Below are 18,595 nucleotides of genomic sequence, written 5' to 3'. Positions count from 1 at the left end.
TATTCCAGAAAAGGTGATTAAAGATATTGGTGAGGATTTGAGGAAAATCCATTAAAAATCAAAATACAAGTAGCTATATGCTACAATTATGCTATGCTATATGCTGATATAAAATGCATAAATTTCGAAATTTTTAATGGTTCATGAATTACACACTGTAAAACCCCTGTTGGAGTGTTTAAGCACAAGTTTTTTTCAAGTCCGTCACTCTAACAAGTGGTTTATACTTTCAAACAGATTTTTAATTTTTGAAACTGTTTAACCTTTTAACCAACATTTTTGATTTCATAACTTAAAAAAAAACTTAACTGAAACTGTTGAAACAATAGTTGTTTGAGAAACGGGCTTAAACAATGTGCTTTAAATTTCAAACTGCGTTTTTAAAGCGCAGAGTCACGCCTAGATGTGTCCCATAAAGTTGACACACGCCATTAATACATACACCATGTAAATCGGTAGAAACAAAGGATGGAGGGTTGTCAAATATGAAATGGTCACGATTAGCACGTGTCGACACTCAAGTACTTTGAAATCATAAATCTATTTTTGTATTCCGATGCACTCGATTCTCTCATATCAATAAGTTTAGAGTATAAGTAACTTAAGCTCATATTTCATTCAGATACATATACTTTATTTCCAAAAGACTTCTAATATCAGTATTACATATTCAATTCCAGAGGTAAGAAATTAATATGAAATTATTGTGGTAAGGAATAATCCAGAATCAGCTTTAAAATTTGAACAAAATTATAAATCAATCGTATTTCTTAGGATGTCCAAAATTTGTTATCTATATCTGTCTACAAAATCTATAGATTTTTTATGAGAAATTTACAGTGTGCATAGGTTACGACCTAAGGTTTGAATTATGTCCACACCAGAGAAGTATTGAAACAACACGAGGTAGGGATCAAATCTATGCTGTTTTAATACTATTTTCTGTTATATACACCTGTCTGGTGTTAGACCAAAACTAAACTGGTGTTGTTTGACACTTTTCTGGTGTGGACATATATATATATATATTCCGGACTGGTGTTAAATCAACACCGGAGTTTTTGCAGTGCATGCCGTGTTATTCCATAAACCCCTTCTATGAGGGCAATATTTTATTCATTTAAAGAAATTATGGAATTTATATTCTAGCTACTGGAATATGACGTCACAAATTAAATTTATGAAAACAAAATAAATCTTCTTTACTCTTTGATGGATTTTCATCAAACATTCGCCAATGTATTTCTCTCATTTCGCTTTTATCAAAACTAATTCATTTTCAGGGTGAACTTCACCTTTAAACAAATTATATTAGAACTTATATTTGGCTTCGAACCCGCGTCTCGGCATTCGAGAACACGTGACTGAGGACGTCACACAGTGGCGTACCTAGGATTTTTCAAAGGGGGGGGCAAATTTTTTGGAGGATATTTCGTCCTCGAAAAATTTGACAAGCAAAAAAAAAAGAAAAAGGTCTTCTACCAAAAATCAAGGATATCTTAGCGCGAAAAAAATGATAAGCAAAAAAAACAAAAATAAAAGGTCTTCAGGTTCAAAAGAGGGGGCACACCTCTGTTTTCATTGCATTTTTAAATTACAAATGGATCAGTTGTGACTCGTCAGGGGGGCATGGGTACGTCCCCTGCATGAATTGTGACTCGTCAGGGGGTGGGGCAGTCTGCCCCCCCCCCTAGATACGCTAGTGACGTCACACCTCCTCGGGAGATGGCTGAAGCAATCTTTAACAATGGAGTGTTCGGCTATATGCATAATGGCAGTCGACATGCATGCCCGCCGACTAGACCTCAATTATGAACATGATCGCATATAGGAGCAGTGTCAACATCATAAATCATTTTGATGTCATTATTACTTTTAAATCTTTCACTTGGATATGGCATCAAAATACCCGTGAAATCGCAGTAAATGATTCGGCTTTGAGCGCACAATGGAATCGACGATCGGCCCGCAGGCCCGTTAATGGGCGGGTGCGAGGGAGAAAAAAAACCCCAAGAAATTGAAATACGTCGTGCATGCATGCGAAGATAAGTGACTGGAACGAGCCAGGTTCGAAATGTCGACCCTTAACATCGATCGAGATGTTTCATCAACTAATATCGATTTTGAAATTAATAATAATAAATCTGTAGCCTCAAAACTGATACCTGTGAATCATTTCATCTCATCAATTTTAAACCTTTAAATGTCATTATTACGAAACATGCTCACTAAAAGCGACACTAAGCAGTATGAATCGTAAGGTCGGTTTAAAGTGATGATGAGCCCCCCCCAAAAAAAATATATATATAAAATATATATATATATATATATATATATATATATATATATATATATATATATATATTTGTATCAATGCGTAAACGTATACATTTGCCATTATTTGCTAGACATATTATATAGAGTTCCTGTGAGTACTGAGCCGGCCGGGCTTGCCCCTTAAATTGTGGGTGAACGGAGCAGCAAGCAGGAGGGCACTACGCCCCACAAGGATGTAGCTAGAAATTCCAGCGGATGATGCAAAACTGTATTTGTGCTTTTAGTAACTTAAGATCTCTTTGTTGACTTCATTTCCATTTATATTTGTAGTTGTTTATTTGACGTGACGTATATCCAAAGGAACTGTTGCTGCGATATCGCAACCAGCGTCTCTGGACAGTGTGTGCACTCAATACGACATCACTATTGTTATTATTATTATTAATTTGATGCAAGATAAAAAGATCGATGTACATATAAAAAGGCATTGTTCAAGGGCCGTGCCAAGAATCGAACACCCAAATTTCATGGTGCAGTCGAGTGCCTAAGACCACTCGGCCACGGCACCTCGCCACATCTTGACCGAGGTGGTCGATAGGACTTTGGTGCCTAATCCCTACTAAAATATTTTTGGAAAAAGTTCAAAATATATCGTATATAATGAGAGCGATGTCGATAGATGAAGATTAAAGACAAAAGATTAAAGACAATATATACCGATTACATGACTGAGCTTGCCCAACCAGCCTGAAAATAGATTGATCGGAATTGATGTTCGACTTCATCGAACAGTAGAGGTGCCGTAGCCGAGTGGTCTAAGGCGCCTGACTACACATGGAAAGTCCGGGGTTCGATCCCCAGACTCGGCACCTGTGCCCTTGAGCAAGGCATTTAATCGACATTGCTGTTTATCCTGTATTGAAATAAATGGAAATGCGAAATGCATTCTCGGAAACAAGGTGTGATCCTTGTTTTGAAAAATAAGAGAATTTGTTTGGACCAAAGGTGAAAATGCTATATGCATAAATGGAAAATACGTGTTTCCAGTCATAAAAAAAGGGGGGAAAACCACTTTTGTGTAGAGGTGGATGGGGGCTCCTGTCTAAAAGAAATGTCACAAAACGTTTTGTTTCTTGTGAAGACATTCTGTTGCACTTCTTAAAAATTACATTTTTCATCCATGTTCCTTTCATTTGTGTAGTTAGATTACTTTTATGGGTAAATCATGTTTTACGACATCATTGATATTATTGATTACTATTGATTTGTTCCCACTCACTTCGACTTCTCGGATTTCGTTCACAGATAGTTAGGAGTATCCAATTATTAGCCCCTCCTCTTAACATGCTTAAAGGTCAAGTCCACCTCAGAAAAATGTTGATTTGAATCAATAGAGAAAAATCAGACAAGCACAATGCCGAAAATTTCATCAAAATCGGATGTAAAATAAGAAAGTTATGACATTTCAAAGTTTCGCTTATTTTCAACAAAGTAGTTATATGAACGAGCCAGTTACATCCAAATGAGAGAGTCGATGATGTCACTCACTCACTATTTCTTTTGTTTTTTATTGTTTGAATTATACAATATTTCAATTTTTACGAATTTGACGATTCGGACCTCCTTGCCTGAAGCACAAAATGTTAAAATAATGGAATTCCACGTGTTCAGGGAGGAATGAAACTTCATTTCACATGACAATGACGAGAAAATAACAATATTTCATATAATAAAATACAAAAGAAATAGTGAGTGAGTGATGTCATCAACTCTCTCATCTGGATGTAACTGGCTCGTTCATATAACTATTTTGTTGAAAATAAGCGAAACTTTAAAATGCCATAACTTTCTTATTTTACATCCGATTTTGATGAAATTTTCAGTGTTATGCTTGTTGAATTTTTCTCTTTTTATTCAAATCAAGTTTTTGTTGGGGTGGACTTGTCCTTTAAGGAAATATAAATCGCAGTAGTGTGACCCTAATATATATCAACATTTTGTCAATTTTCTTAATACTTGTCACTTTTATGCAAAATTGCCACAATAAATCGCGTGATCCTCCTATTTAAAATGTAAAATGAGTTTTTTGACATCTGATTATAACCAATTCGGATGCATTTTGTAATTGGATTATGGAATTAGTTCCCGTTGGTTGACTTCGCATTGGAAACCACTTCCTGGAACATGTCCGAATAATAATTCATTTTTTTTTAAAGATAGGCCGATCTATCGTATAGTCACCAATGTTGTACAAAATGAATAGAAGTATGAACTGAAAAAAATATGATTTGAAAGTAATACCATATTAAAAAGTCCATGTGGAATATATGAATAGAGACCCCCCCCCACACACACACACAATTATAATCTAAGAGTAAAGTCAAATATTTGAAATACACATTTTAAAAACATGTTATGAAGAGTAAATTTTGAAGAAAAAAAAGAGATGTCAAAACCTTTTAATTTGTAATTTACAGTTAAAATTCAAGATCTGTATGATTGCCTCTGAGAAAGGGAGCAAATTGGTTTAAAGTTTATTGTGATCGTTTGTTTGTTTTTGAAGACAGGTCCAAGTCGACTGATGATACTCTGATGTCAAAAAGACATGAGACGTCATATCGAGTTATCGCGTCGGCGGTAAAATCAAACCCGACCATTCGAAAAAGGGCCTTCTTAGTTTCCGAAAGAGCCGGTCCATTTTGCCAGATGCTTGTGTGAAATATATATAGCCAAATTCTCGAATGGTCGGGTAAACTGGACCCGATGTTTCGAAAGTTTAGGGAGGGGCCTTTTCTTGAATCGTCGGGTTTCGCGAATGCCCGATCTGACGCGATAAAACGATGTGATAGCACTAGCCCAAAAAACTCAATATTTTCATGAAAAGAGGCACGTTATGGAAAATATTGGTAAACATGATAATTCAATGACTTCAAACACATGCACCAGCACCGTGATGGGCCAACAATTTTGAGGGGGCTAGATATGACCGGTGGAGCAAAAGATGCTGCGAAAAGAAGCGAGCGAGCGAAAATTCTGGCATTTTTAATGCAAGATCTAATTTCTCTTAGAGTGTTCGACATGATATTCAGAAAGTTATATAATATCTAACTTGTCTCCTCTATATGGTCGTGAAACTTTTGGGGCCATGGACCCCAAGCCCCCCCCCCCCCACCCACACACACACACACCCACACAAATGTATTCGTCAGTGGCTACAAATCGTGGTAACTCTTTATAAAACGAACCCCTGAAAACAATAACTCAATTTTCATCAGAAGAAATAATCGTCAACACCATGACTAGGATCATTTCAAGACATTACACAAGTTTACCCAATATTCGGTAAAATGGAATTCACACGTTTGTGGGTAAAATGATATCAAAAACTGTGTAAAATTTTACCAAATGCTGCATTAAATTAGCATTTTCCTTTACATGGTTTAAAGCTTACCCAACATGCATGTTCCCTTTTTACCCAAATTTTAGGTAATTTTTTTTACTCAATCCTTTTTGGAGTGATCGACACACCCTGATGAAGGCCGAATCTTGAACTATTATTGATCTATAGACCATGAGTCATAGGTCTCAATCGTCTGGTCCCGATAGACATAAAATATATATTTACTTCTCTTCGCTCTGAGAATTATCTCTGAAAATGACCTTTTCTTTTTCCCCTCATGTAGAGACTATAATTATTATTGAACAATCAGGGGTTGTGGCGTAAGAAGCCAAAAATTTTGAGGGGGCCAATCATAGTGTATGGGGCAACGGTTTTTTTAAGTCGTGAGCGAGCAAAACGAGCAAGCCAATGGATCGTGCAGACTCAACAAGCTTTGTTTTGTATGCAGGTTCCCTCGTATTTGACAATATTTTGAAATAGTCTTTGATTTCAAATCGCTTCGTTCTTCAACGTAGATGAATAATTATGCCATGACTGATAAATAGCGTATTGAGTCTTCTGATATTACATCGCTTTTGTATTATGTTTACGCGTGAAATATGTAAACTAAAGTCAAATTCTGATTCCCCCCCAAAAAAAAAAACAGGACAAAGAAAGAAAGGAAAAGGAAATTATTTGAAGTTATTGCAAAACAAATCTATCCTAAAATCAGCTTTTCGTATTTCGTAAAAAAAATTTAGATATTTTGTATTAAAAGGTAACATTTTGCCCGCTGGCAGCGGTCCCTCCCCCATACGCTACGTGTCTGGTCCCCTCGACATTTTTAACTCATTACACAATTGTATCAGATGATCTATTCAAACAACCCGACAGAACTTTGGTCAGTTTCACTATAATTGGGTCAGTTGTTAGATAGAACAGGGTTATATTTTACTGTAGGCCTAGTTATCATAAGGAAATTAAAAAGAAAAACATATCGAATATATTTTTTAAGATAACTGAATAATTTTTAATCAGGGGCCTATTACAGAAAGCGCGCATTTGGGACTTGCGATTAAGATTTTTTTGTTGTTGTGATCAAATGCAACTTTTCTGCAATATTTTGTAACATGTTTCTGAAAGCAAATCTTATGTAACACTCATAGTGCGTATTCAATTCTGACACTATTATTAGTGCATTTTTTTGGGTTTACATTACTACATCTTTAAAAATATTTTTATCTTCTATATTTTTTATGAAATGTCATTGAACTGTCTGTATTATTTTGAATAGATCATTACTTCGATTATATTTTGTTTATTTTGTTGAACAGAAATAAATCTAAAATCTACAATTTGATATTGACATTCGGGTTGCAATCTCTGGGGATCTAAACAAGGCTGTACAAATTTTTATACTGTGTCGCACAAAATTATTAAAATGAATTTCACAGGTATAAAAGGCGCGGGCTTTAATCAAATCCATGATGGTTAACTACGAAGCTATTCCCTTACTTAACAAAATCCAAATCTCTACGAACATGACGAAGGGTTTCATAATTACCCTTTCCCGATCCCTGTAAATTTTAGTGTATCAGAATCCCGTTCAGGGGGTACAGAGTGTCCTCCCCATACAACAGCGGTCCCTAACCCCGGGGGCTCGGTGTCACACCCCTGTTCCATAATCACCGCTCCTATTTTTATCAACCTCACAACGAGATGCTAACCAAAATACTTCGTAACTATTTTCGAAAATGAAAGAGTTTGCTTTGCGTTTTATTTCCAGTCTTATCAGAGGGCCGGAGCGTGGGAAAGGTAAACAAGCGACGTGATCGAGGGCTGCCTGATTGGTCTGACTAAGGTGTACTATGTACCGGAATGTCGAGACCATCCCGACTTCTTGTACCCCTCCGCAAGAGTAAAACAAAAAGTGGCGCCCTCGTGCCCGATCTGTAGATATTTACGAGGTCAGCGCAAAGCCGATCGCGTGGCCGTCCGGTGGCGCCGGCGAGTGCCGAGTGCACCGGGCGCCAGACTGCGAACTTCGAAATCAAAAGAAGGGAATATTCATTTTTTATTTTAAGTACATATCATTCACTATTGTCTGCTCAGGTGTAGCAAGGTCATTGATAATCATATATTTGAGTATTCTTCATGAATCGAAGATATCCCATGATGAACAATGTAAGTAGGAGATTATTTAAAAAAGGATGAAATATTTTTTCAGGCCTATTTCATTCTCAAAAGTTACTCGGTCCGTCTATTTTTGTGAATTTTCTTTTTTTTGGTAAATTGAAAATTAATAAAGAAGAAGATATGTCACGTACGGTGATTCTCAAAATACGACCTTCATAGAATAAAAATACCATGCAATATCTAACATGAAATAAGTGCTCCCTAATAAAAGCATGTTTTTTTTTCAAGAAAAACACGTTTTCTATAGATATGTCATGTGATTGATTTAAGGACAGCACTTGCGCTATATAAGATGAGTAACATAGAAACGCTCCTTAATCCAAGGATCGGGAAGGGGTGTAGCATTCATGTTTGATTTGAAAATCAGCTCTACATTCAGTTCCCATTTCCCTATTTTGTTTATTAAAATAATTTTAAATTTTATTAAAAATTTTTAAATGGGACTAGCGCAATTTAAATCCCACCAACCCCTAGTTTACAGGGCCCACGTCATGACACAAACATTTTTGTTTTGTTTGTATTTGTGTATATACTGCACCAATGATATTCATGATTTTTTATGATCTTGCAAAACATTCGTTAGTTAATTGGGTTTCCCTGAATTCGTATTTATTAAGTTGATGAATTATCGAAAACGAATATTTGGAAACCCTTTCAGACATCGCCAACGTTTCAAAGACTTTAATGAAATAGTCAGGACAATGTACCGCCAGAACATAATAGAAAAGGGCTTCTCTTTCTCAAATCGCCTGCCGCCCTATATATAAAACAAAATATAGATCGATGCCCCTGTAGTCCTAAGTGCCACGAATTAGAAGGTGTAATCTGTACACACTCATTCTCGACGTGCAAATACCGACTCGAAGGCCAAGTCGTAAAATAGCAGATCTCAAGCAAACATTTCTACAAAAGAATCGGCTTATAAAGTAGACTGTCCTTCAAGAATGTTTTACCATAAACATCAGGTGAATAATTATTTGATCCTTCGAGTTTTCTGAGTGACACCCTTACGTAAGCCAGAGAGGCTAACAAGTAGGAAAATCTGGGGCTTTAAAGGGCCCTTGCCACACTGTAAAAAAACCTGATTTTACAAAAAGAAAAAGAGAAGATTTTGCAAAAAGACAATAACAGAATCATTCTGTAATTTCATAAAACAGGAATTTTTCAGCAATTTAACCGAACAGGTCTGTTTAAAAAGGATAAAGTGGTGTTTTATTAAAGGAAATTTGTAAGATTTCATACACCAAATACCAATTTCCTGTAATATTACATGATATAATGTAAGATTATGCAATCTGGAAAGTTTACAGGTGTTCTCGAGACTCTGCTGCAGGAACTCCTTTTATTTTAAGGATAAATTTTCTAACAGTGCATGTTTGATCCTTACTTATTCACTGTGCAGACTGCAGCACATAATAATAGGCCCTATTGCTACTTAAGTTTCCAATTTCTTTTTGTAAATTATCAAAATATATCTTTAAGAAGTGGAGGTGATCAAGTTGAAAATACTGTATGAAAAATATTCTAAAGTAGGGGACAATGCAAGCCCCCCCCCCACACCTTAAACAGGCACCCACGTGCAGCGGGGTTTTTTTTGGCCAATCAGTCTCCTCGGTGTAATCATGGACAATTTAGATAATTTATAGTTTAGTGTTCCAAGCACAATTTTGAAATTCAAATACAATCATTTTCTCCTTTTTACATTCATATTTAATATAAAATGCGATTTGTTATAAAGGAGTCGGATTGCACAGTGTGCGGGCGGGCTTTAGTTTGTTGGTCACGTGAAAATCGTCTACGATGCCTGTTTCTTCAAAATCATCAAAACGATATGACGTAGAGAGGCTCGATTATGACATGTGAAATGAAGAAGATTTATCTTTAACTTTGATTGATTGATTGCTCTTTAAAAGTCCCAAACTCTTGACCTTGTTATCTGTAACTCCATTTCTCCCCTTATCGCTCTCTCTCCCTCTCTTTCCCTATCACATTCCTCCCTCTCCCCCCCCCCTCTCCCTCTCTGACTGTCTCTCCAACTTTACCCATCCATCTCCCCCCCTCTCTCTCTCCCTCTCTTTCTCCGTGTCTGTCTCTTCTCTCTCTCCCTGTCTGACCGTCTCTTCAACTTTGTCCTTCCATCTCTCCCTCTCTGTCTCTATCTCTTTCCTAAGAAGATTCAAATCAAACAATCTTGTACGGAAGTCTGATCTAAATCAATACTTCATGTCGTGTTGAATCTTCTGCCACATCATAAAGAGTTAAAACGGTTTGTTAGCTGCATGTCCATGTCAGTTTTATGAAAGATGAGATTTCTATTTGCACTTCAAATGTCAATCTGTGTGACAATAAATGCCGATGCTATACGCCCTGATGCTGCAGTTACACCAATGAACCAGACTCAAAACCGACCGATGGTATCTCATTGGTAAAAACGTAACAGCTTTGTTCTCCATTGATATCGTTTCGTTGGTGTAATTGAACCTTAAAACTGATGACACAGTCACACTCACAAAACCGACTGATAGTATCTCATTGGAAATAACGTAATAGCTTTGATAGATCTGGGCTCCGCAACACAAAGATTAGCGATCAATCGCTAAATGAACTGACCAATCAATTTCAATGTTACACGCGCATTTGGTTTAAAATACTGACCAGGAACGAATCAGTGCGGTTCTTTCATATTTGCAATCCATCGCAAACCTTTGTGTTACGAAGCCCAGAGTCGGTCTCGTTGGTGTGACTGAGCCTTAGTCCCATATCGTGTTCATACGCGCGAGCTTAAAATCAAATTATTGATGCATGAACATGATAAACAGCGATTTAAGTATGGACAGCCGACTAAAACACAAGTCTTTGTGACATAAGGTTTGGTTAATGAGATCATATTCATTATGCTAAGAATTTATTTCTTGAAAGTTACATGTCTAAAATCGCAATCTGACAGGTGGAATCTATGCATGTTATTAATTATCTTGTCCACGTCTTTTCTTGATGAAACTTATACCATTAAAGGACAAGTCCACCCCAACAAAAAATTGATTTGAATAGAAAGAAAAGAATCATCAAGCATAACACTGAAATCGAAATCGGATGTAAAATAAGAAAGCATGACATTTTAAAGTATCGCTTGATTTCACAAAACAGTTATATGCACATTATGGTCGGTATGCAAATGAGGAGACCGATGACGTCATCCACTCACTATTTCTTTTGTATTTCATTATATATATGAAATATTCTTATTTTCTCCTGATTGTCAAGTGAAACAACGATCAATTCTTTCATGAACATGTAAAGTTCAGTCAAGTTGGTAGCTATTGTCAAGTTTGTGAAAAATGAAATATTGTATAATTCAAACAATAAAAACAAAAGAAATAGTGAGGGACATTATCGACTGTCTCATTTTTCTTGTCACTGAGGTGTGCATATATCACTGTTTTGTTAAAAATAAGCGAAATTTTAAAATTCATAACTTTCTTATTTACATCCTAATTTGATGAAATTTTCAGCGTTATGCTAGCTTGATTTTTCTCTATTTATTAAAATCAACATTTTGTGTTGTGGACTTGACCTTTAAATATCAAGTAACTGAATCGAACAACGGATTTCTTCAAAATCTAGCTGAACCCATAATTTTACATTTTCATTCAAGGCTAGCCAACCTTTAACAACTTTCAACCTCAATTGTCATGATTGTAAGGGTCGAAGGCACCTTACCCTGACAGAACATCAAAAAGTTTTCAATAAAAAACACGTCCTTACGTACAGCTCAACTGCTTCGCCCCCTCTCCTGGATAGGATGTGCTCCCGTATTTTTGTCACTCAACACCCCCAAAATAAAGAATTAAAACAATTTTTAAAACTGCGTATATATACTGTTATGGACGCCAGAGCTAGCATGAGACATGGGACACAGACGGTTTACCATAGTCCAAGTCTAGATTATCATATAGTTGTTACGATGCCATTAATGTGTAAATGCAGCCATCAGTCATTCAGTGTTTATTTTGTTTAGAGGGATATGCCGATTCGCAATAATCATGACAAAAATAACCAAATGTTCGTGTCCTGCGATTGGTTAGTTCCAGTCAGTTGTTTGTAATGGTGTTGATGTTGCGGAAAATGAAAAGGAAAATAAAAAACAGGAGATTGTTTCATGAAGCACATTGCCAATTATTTTCTGCGAGAAATTTGCTCTGAGCCAGTCAGATGCAAGGAACTCAGTAACTTCTAACCATGCTAACAGTTGCCGGTGCAAATCACTGGCTATTTTGTTTCATGAAAAATGCTCCCCGAGAGCCGGCCGCTGCCAACATCTTGCCTTCGATGGCTCAACACCGAATGACGCCTCTCTTCGCTATGTTCGTCGTCTTCTTTTTTCCCTCGCTCTTCGTCATTACATTATCTTTTCTTTTCTTATCTTTACATTATTTATCATCTTTATCTTCTTCTCAGTTTTCTTTGTCTTCCTCATAATCTTATTCTCTTTATCTTGCGTCGTTGTCATCTTCTAATTCTCCTTCTTCCTCCTCCTCCTCTTCTTCTTCGCCTTCTTCCTCTTTCTCCTCCTCTTCTATTCTTGTTCCTCTGCTTCTTTCTTTCTTTCTTTCTCCTTCTTTCCTATCTTCTTCATCACCTTACCTTTCTAATTCCCTTTGTTCTTTTACTTCACCATCGTCTTCTTCTTCTTTCTTTTTCTTCATTTTCTTTTTCTTCTTCCCCTTTTTCTTCTTACTTTTCCTCCTACTCCTTCCCATTCTCCTCCTCTCCTCCACCTCTTCTTCTTCTTCTCCTCCCTTTCTCCTTCTTCTCTACACTTAATCTTACTTTTCTAATTCTTTTTGTTCTTTTATTTCATCATCGTGTTCTTCTTTCTTTTTCTTCTTCCCCTTTTTCTTCTTACTTTTCCTCCTTCTCCTCCCCATTCTCCTCCTCTCCTCCACCTCTTCTTCTTCTCCTCCTCCCTTTCTTCTTCTTCTCTACACTTAATATTACTTTTCTAATTCTTTTTGTTCTTTTACTTCACCATCGTCTTCTTCTTTTTTCTTCTTTTTCTTCTTACTCCTCCTCCTACACCTCCTCATTCTCCTCATCTCCTCTTCCCTTTCTTCTTCTTCTTCTTCTTCTTCTTCCTCTTCTCCCTTTCTCCTTCTGCTCTATACTTAATCTTATTTATCTATTTTTTTGTTGTTTTTCGTCTGCTCTATACTTAATCTTATTTATCTGCCGGTGATGACAGCTCGAGCTAAAGCCGGGGTAATAATAGCAGCGCTTTGTATCCTCAGGCAAAAGGCGCTTTATAAATACCGCTATTATTATTATATTATTATTATTATCTATTTTTTTGTTGTTTTTCGTCATTTGGGCCTATAGTGCGGTTTTTTTCCGATCATATAATTTATTTTAGAATAACATATTTTAGTAAAACAGCAAGATATCAATTTTAAAAAAAAAATAAAGATAAATGAAGATTATTATGATTATATGAATGGAAAAACGTCTATTTACTCACGTCCAGAATTAGTTTGCATGGCATACAAATGGTACGTTCAATTATGACCTTGTTCATTGTTTAATTAATAATTTTTGATAAAATATGTTAGTCTAATGATTTCGGGCAAACATCCAGCTTCCACCCCCCCCCCTTCTATCCCAGAAACAAACACGGAGCTTCAGACAAATAAATCAACCATTCTGTGAAATCTTTCACTTCCAGTTATTCTTTGTTTTTCTATAAAGACATTTGCAACTGTGTGTGCACAGTAATTGCATTGAAGAGGAGGAAAAAAAGCTATAGGAGCTACCTCAGACAAAGAAGAAAATATGTTTTTCGAGGGCTCCTTTTAGAGGGCTTCCAAGCAGATCATCAAAACACGCTTTCATCTATTCCGCGTGTCAATAAACTCCTACTCACAATTTCAACAATTAGCATTATTCCAACATTTAAAAACAGTTTTACTAGCAAACATGGAAGCTTTCTTTATTTTTTTCGATGTCTGGGAATTTGGGGCTTGTTTGTGCCAATTTCTGAACTTGATTTTTCATCACATCTGGTCTACAGGTATCACACACACGTACTACACGACAATCAAAATATCACACTGTCTATTTTATCAAGTATTTGCATTCTTCTGATTTCAAAGGTATTTACTAGCCTTTTATTATTAATTCTTTTCTTGAACTATGGATTTGAACCCAAAATGTTATTTTGATGGCGTCGGCAAAATGCTATTCGGAACATAATCAAAACATGATCGATTTCATCTATCCTTCCAATTTGACCCGAAGTGTACTCTTCATCATGTTCATGCATGGTTTCATGTGGGATCTAACATTCTGATTTCTAGCAAGTAAATGTTAATCTTAATTTTATTTGAGCTACAAGAACATGTTAGATAGACAAACGGAAATTAGAGTTATCATTAAAACACCTGGTAGATAAAAGTGATGTACTATGATTGTTTTGTATTCAATCTCCCTCAGAAACCTCAATCATGACAATAAAGTACAAAATTTGAAATCACGAGGGCTATACTTAAGTGATTAACAATATTATTATTTGCAGTATAACTTTTAGCATGAATGGGTCTGAAGGGAACCTTATCTACAAGCATTCTGCTTCTAAGGTTTCCTCCACTTTTCCGTTTATGTACTTAAACATGTATTAATATGTATTGATTAAGAATGCTTACTATTTATTAGTCTACGTGTGTAATGATTGCTCAGCTATGTTATGTAATGTAAAGTTATGTAAGTTTTCAAAGGTTTGTAACATAACGGATTTGTGGAAATAAAACCTAAATGAAATGAAAAGTATAATTATGAAACATAACATTGCGTACGTTTAACATCATCTACATCAGTTCTACCCGTTGCTCTTCTTTATGTTTGAAATTAACATGATCATGATGATAAAAAAAATCTTTACAAAGAAATACGACACAAAGAAAAATGTCATGGATTAATGTTATCATTGTGATGTGAAACCATTTTTACCACAGTTTATTTAATAACCCGAACTATGCTTTTGTCTTGGTTAACATGGTTAATGGATTTCATGAATAGCTTCTGAATTAAAATGAAATAAAACAACCAGGAACTAGGATCAATGGAGCGTCCCAACCAAAAGCAAATACTCCTGGTCCCTTTTGTTTTTAACCTGATTCATATCTGACCTTTATGAAATCATAATTTTCTCACCGATATTTGTTTACCGTTGATCTGGAAGCCAGGTGGTCCTCTACTGTTTCTACTTGAAACAAAAGAACCTCATAGCGTCACCAGAGTGATTTGACAAAAACAACTCATCGATTATAGTTTTGTGTGTATTTGAGTTTTGTCAGACGTGTATCAATCAGATATGATTATTTGCGTCTGGGACCGACCTTTAACGTCACCATCCGAAAGACGTGACCAGGGCTCGAACCTCGAACCTCTGCATCAATTTGCAACTTCCCCACAGCTTGGATTACAGGCGCACGCCACAACGCCCAGATTATTGTAACACTAAACTGCAGGGATTTAAAATAAATCCAGATGGACTGGAGCTAGGAGCCAATCAAATTCTGGATTAGGTTTTGATCGTAGCGATTCAAATTCAAATCATTCGAGATCTAAATATAAACTTTTAGGATTGAAATTATATCCTGGGGAGCGTTTCATGAAAGGACTTGTCGGACGTTTTATCTGACAAGTCCTGTTTTATCCGACAGTTACTATAGTAACAATGCTTCTCAACCAATCAGAATCCAGGAAAGTTGTCAGATCTGACAACTTGTCGGACGAAAATATTGATGAAACACCCCCCAGAACGCGATTGTTCCCTAATTACAGCCCATCTGAATTTATTTCAAATCCCTGCAATGAAGAGTGAAAGTTTGCCTTCAAAGACGTTCGCAAAACGTCATGATGACGTCCAAATAAATTTGAAAATAACTTTTAGCTTCGGTTCTAGCCATTGAAAACCAACAATATCTGATTGGGGCTGTTGCAGAAAGAGTTGCGCTTAAACGCATGTCCCAAATGCGCGCTGTTGATTGGTTGAAAATCAAGTTGCGCGTGATTTTTAGAGTTGCGATTGATTGCAACTCTTTCTGCAACGGGCCCCTGATTGGGTTACTACTGGTTAAAGAATCTGTCCAAGAAAACTCTTAAACCAACGATTGGTCTCCTGTAATTAATCAAACATTCTTCAGGGATTTCAAACTTCAGTACCAAACGAGACCATCCAAACACACTTTCTTAAAATGATATTGGCAATATTATTTTTTTTTACTTTACTCAGGTATTGATACCAGTAAATACCCGATTTCTTAATAAATTTGGTAACGCACGAAGAGAACTTCCAACGAACGGGATATTTTATTCTTTTTCCACAAATTAATGTTCCCCTTTTCAGGAAAATTCCACCCTCTCCGTGTCAAATGTTAACAGAATCGAAATACAGCAGTTAACAAAAATGTTAGTTTGATAAAGCATTCAATCTTAAAGGTATTGTTTAACTTTGTCAGCAGCTGATTTAAAAAATTCTCAAACCAAGATGAAGCATGTGTACAGGTGCATGTATTAGAACTATTAAACCCTGAAAACAATCATTATTGAGATTGAAAAGCTAAAACTACAAAACAAACCCCGATTTTGCAAATAGGCGTCTTATAGACACCTAAATAGTACACATAAGTGTATGGGATGAAATTAAGATGGTGTTTCCGGTCACTTTATATTTCAATTTTTGAAGCACTAAATAATTATTTTCGGATGCAATTTTTTCTGGGCTTCATTTTTATAACATATTACAGACACAGGTGACAAGTGTGACCTCCTAGCTCAGATTTTTTAAAAGTCAAACCAATGTTAAACAATCACTTTAAGAAACAATTAAAACTGATTGGCCTAATGGCCAACGATAGCGGTAAGAGGAACCAGGGGCCGCCGTCGAAAAAGTTGCCTTTAATCGAAGCTCCCATAGAATCAACTGCAACCTTTTAACCAATCAGAATGGATCACTTGGGAATCTAATTTTTTTTAGTTGCGATTATACGCAAAGCTTTTTACAACAGGCGCCATGACATGCACCGACCCTTATATATATTTTTTAAACAAGTGCACACCTAGTTACCAATAATGCATATAGCATTTCCATTTATTTGAAAGCATGATAAAAGAGCATTGTATATTAAATGCCTTGCTCACGGGCATAGGTGCCGCGGCCGGGCATCGAACCCCGGACTTTTCATGTATAGCCAGGCGCCTTAGACCACTCGGCCACGGCACATCCCTAATATATTCAAATATTTTTTTTTTAAATGTGGCGCCCCCATCCGGTAAGTGGATCGGCGCCCATGAAAAGCAAAGAATTAGTAACCTAGTTACCAATAATGCATATAGCATTTCCATTTATTTGAAAGCAAGATAAAAGAGCATTGTAGATTAAATGCCTTGCTCACGGGCATAGGTGCCGCGGCCGGGTATCCAACCCCGGACTTTTCATGTATAGCCAGGCGCCTTAGACCACTCGGCCACGGCACATCCCTTATATTCAAATATTTTTTTTTTAAATGTGGCGCCCCCATCCGGTAAGTGGATCGGCGCCCATGAAAAGCAAAGAATTAGTAACCTAGTTACCAATAATGCATATAGCATTTCCATTTATTTGAAAGCATGATAAAAGAGCATTGTAGATTAAATGCCTTGCTCACGGGCATAGGTGCCGCGGCCGGGCATCGAACCCCGGATTTTCCATGTATAGCCAGGCGCCTGAGACCACTCGGCCACGGCACCTCACTTATATTCAAATATTTTAAAAAAAAAAGTGTGGCGCCCCCATCCGGTAAGTGGATCGGCGCCCATGAAAAGCAAATAATGAAAAATACAGTATTCTGGCATTTTTAAAGATTATATTTTTGTCCTCTTGCTGACCTAACCGTCCGGATGGAAAGATAATCTTTATTCAGGGATTATTTTGTCCATTCCAATAAATAGATCGGAACTTTAAAGCATATATTTACAGAGAGGAGTATGGGATCTCTCTTGTCTATTGCTATCGACGTTGTTTACCTTGTATTCCATTTTTATCTTTTCCCTTCAAGTTTAGTTTCCTTTTTTTGTAATATTTTTTAAAGCTCTGATTAAAAACAAATTTCAGTGGTTACAAATTGAGTTCACCACTGAACAAATCTAATTTCGTTCTAAATCTGTTATATTCTTGGATAAAATACAATATTTGAGAAAAAACTTGACAAGTTTGATAGTTATGTCAATATCCGTGATTGATTATTGCATATTTGATATTTGTATATAGTGTCGCAATAATTTATTTTGATCTAATATCGTTTTATAAATTAAAAAGATATATTAAGAGCTAGAAATAAGTCGGGAAATCTAATAATTTCATGTCTTCGCAGATAATTATTTAGAAAACAGTAATGTAAGAATGATTTTTTTTACCGAAGTCTCTTAATCATTGATCAGGCCAACTTTTTTTTTACTGTCCTTTAGTATTATGAAGGGCTATGGGAATCTATGCTTTGATATAACCTTGCATGAAATAATGTTAAAGTCTGAAGTTATGCAAAATCAGAATTTATAGTGTAGATGCTTCAATTTTATATGATTCTTGAAGAATTTGATGGAAAGAAAAGAAGTTTATGCCCTCCCCTCTTAAAAAAAATTAGGTTGAGGTCTTATCAATTTCTGAGATTGTTATTTGAATCAAGACAACCTTCTCGCATACTTATAAAC

Source organism: Lytechinus variegatus, chromosome 14, assembly GCF_018143015.1.
Source record: "Lytechinus variegatus isolate NC3 chromosome 14, Lvar_3.0, whole genome shotgun sequence".
Lineage (NCBI taxonomy): Eukaryota > Metazoa > Echinodermata > Echinoidea > Temnopleuroida > Toxopneustidae > Lytechinus > Lytechinus variegatus.
Note: the sequence above shows the minus strand (reverse complement) of the source record.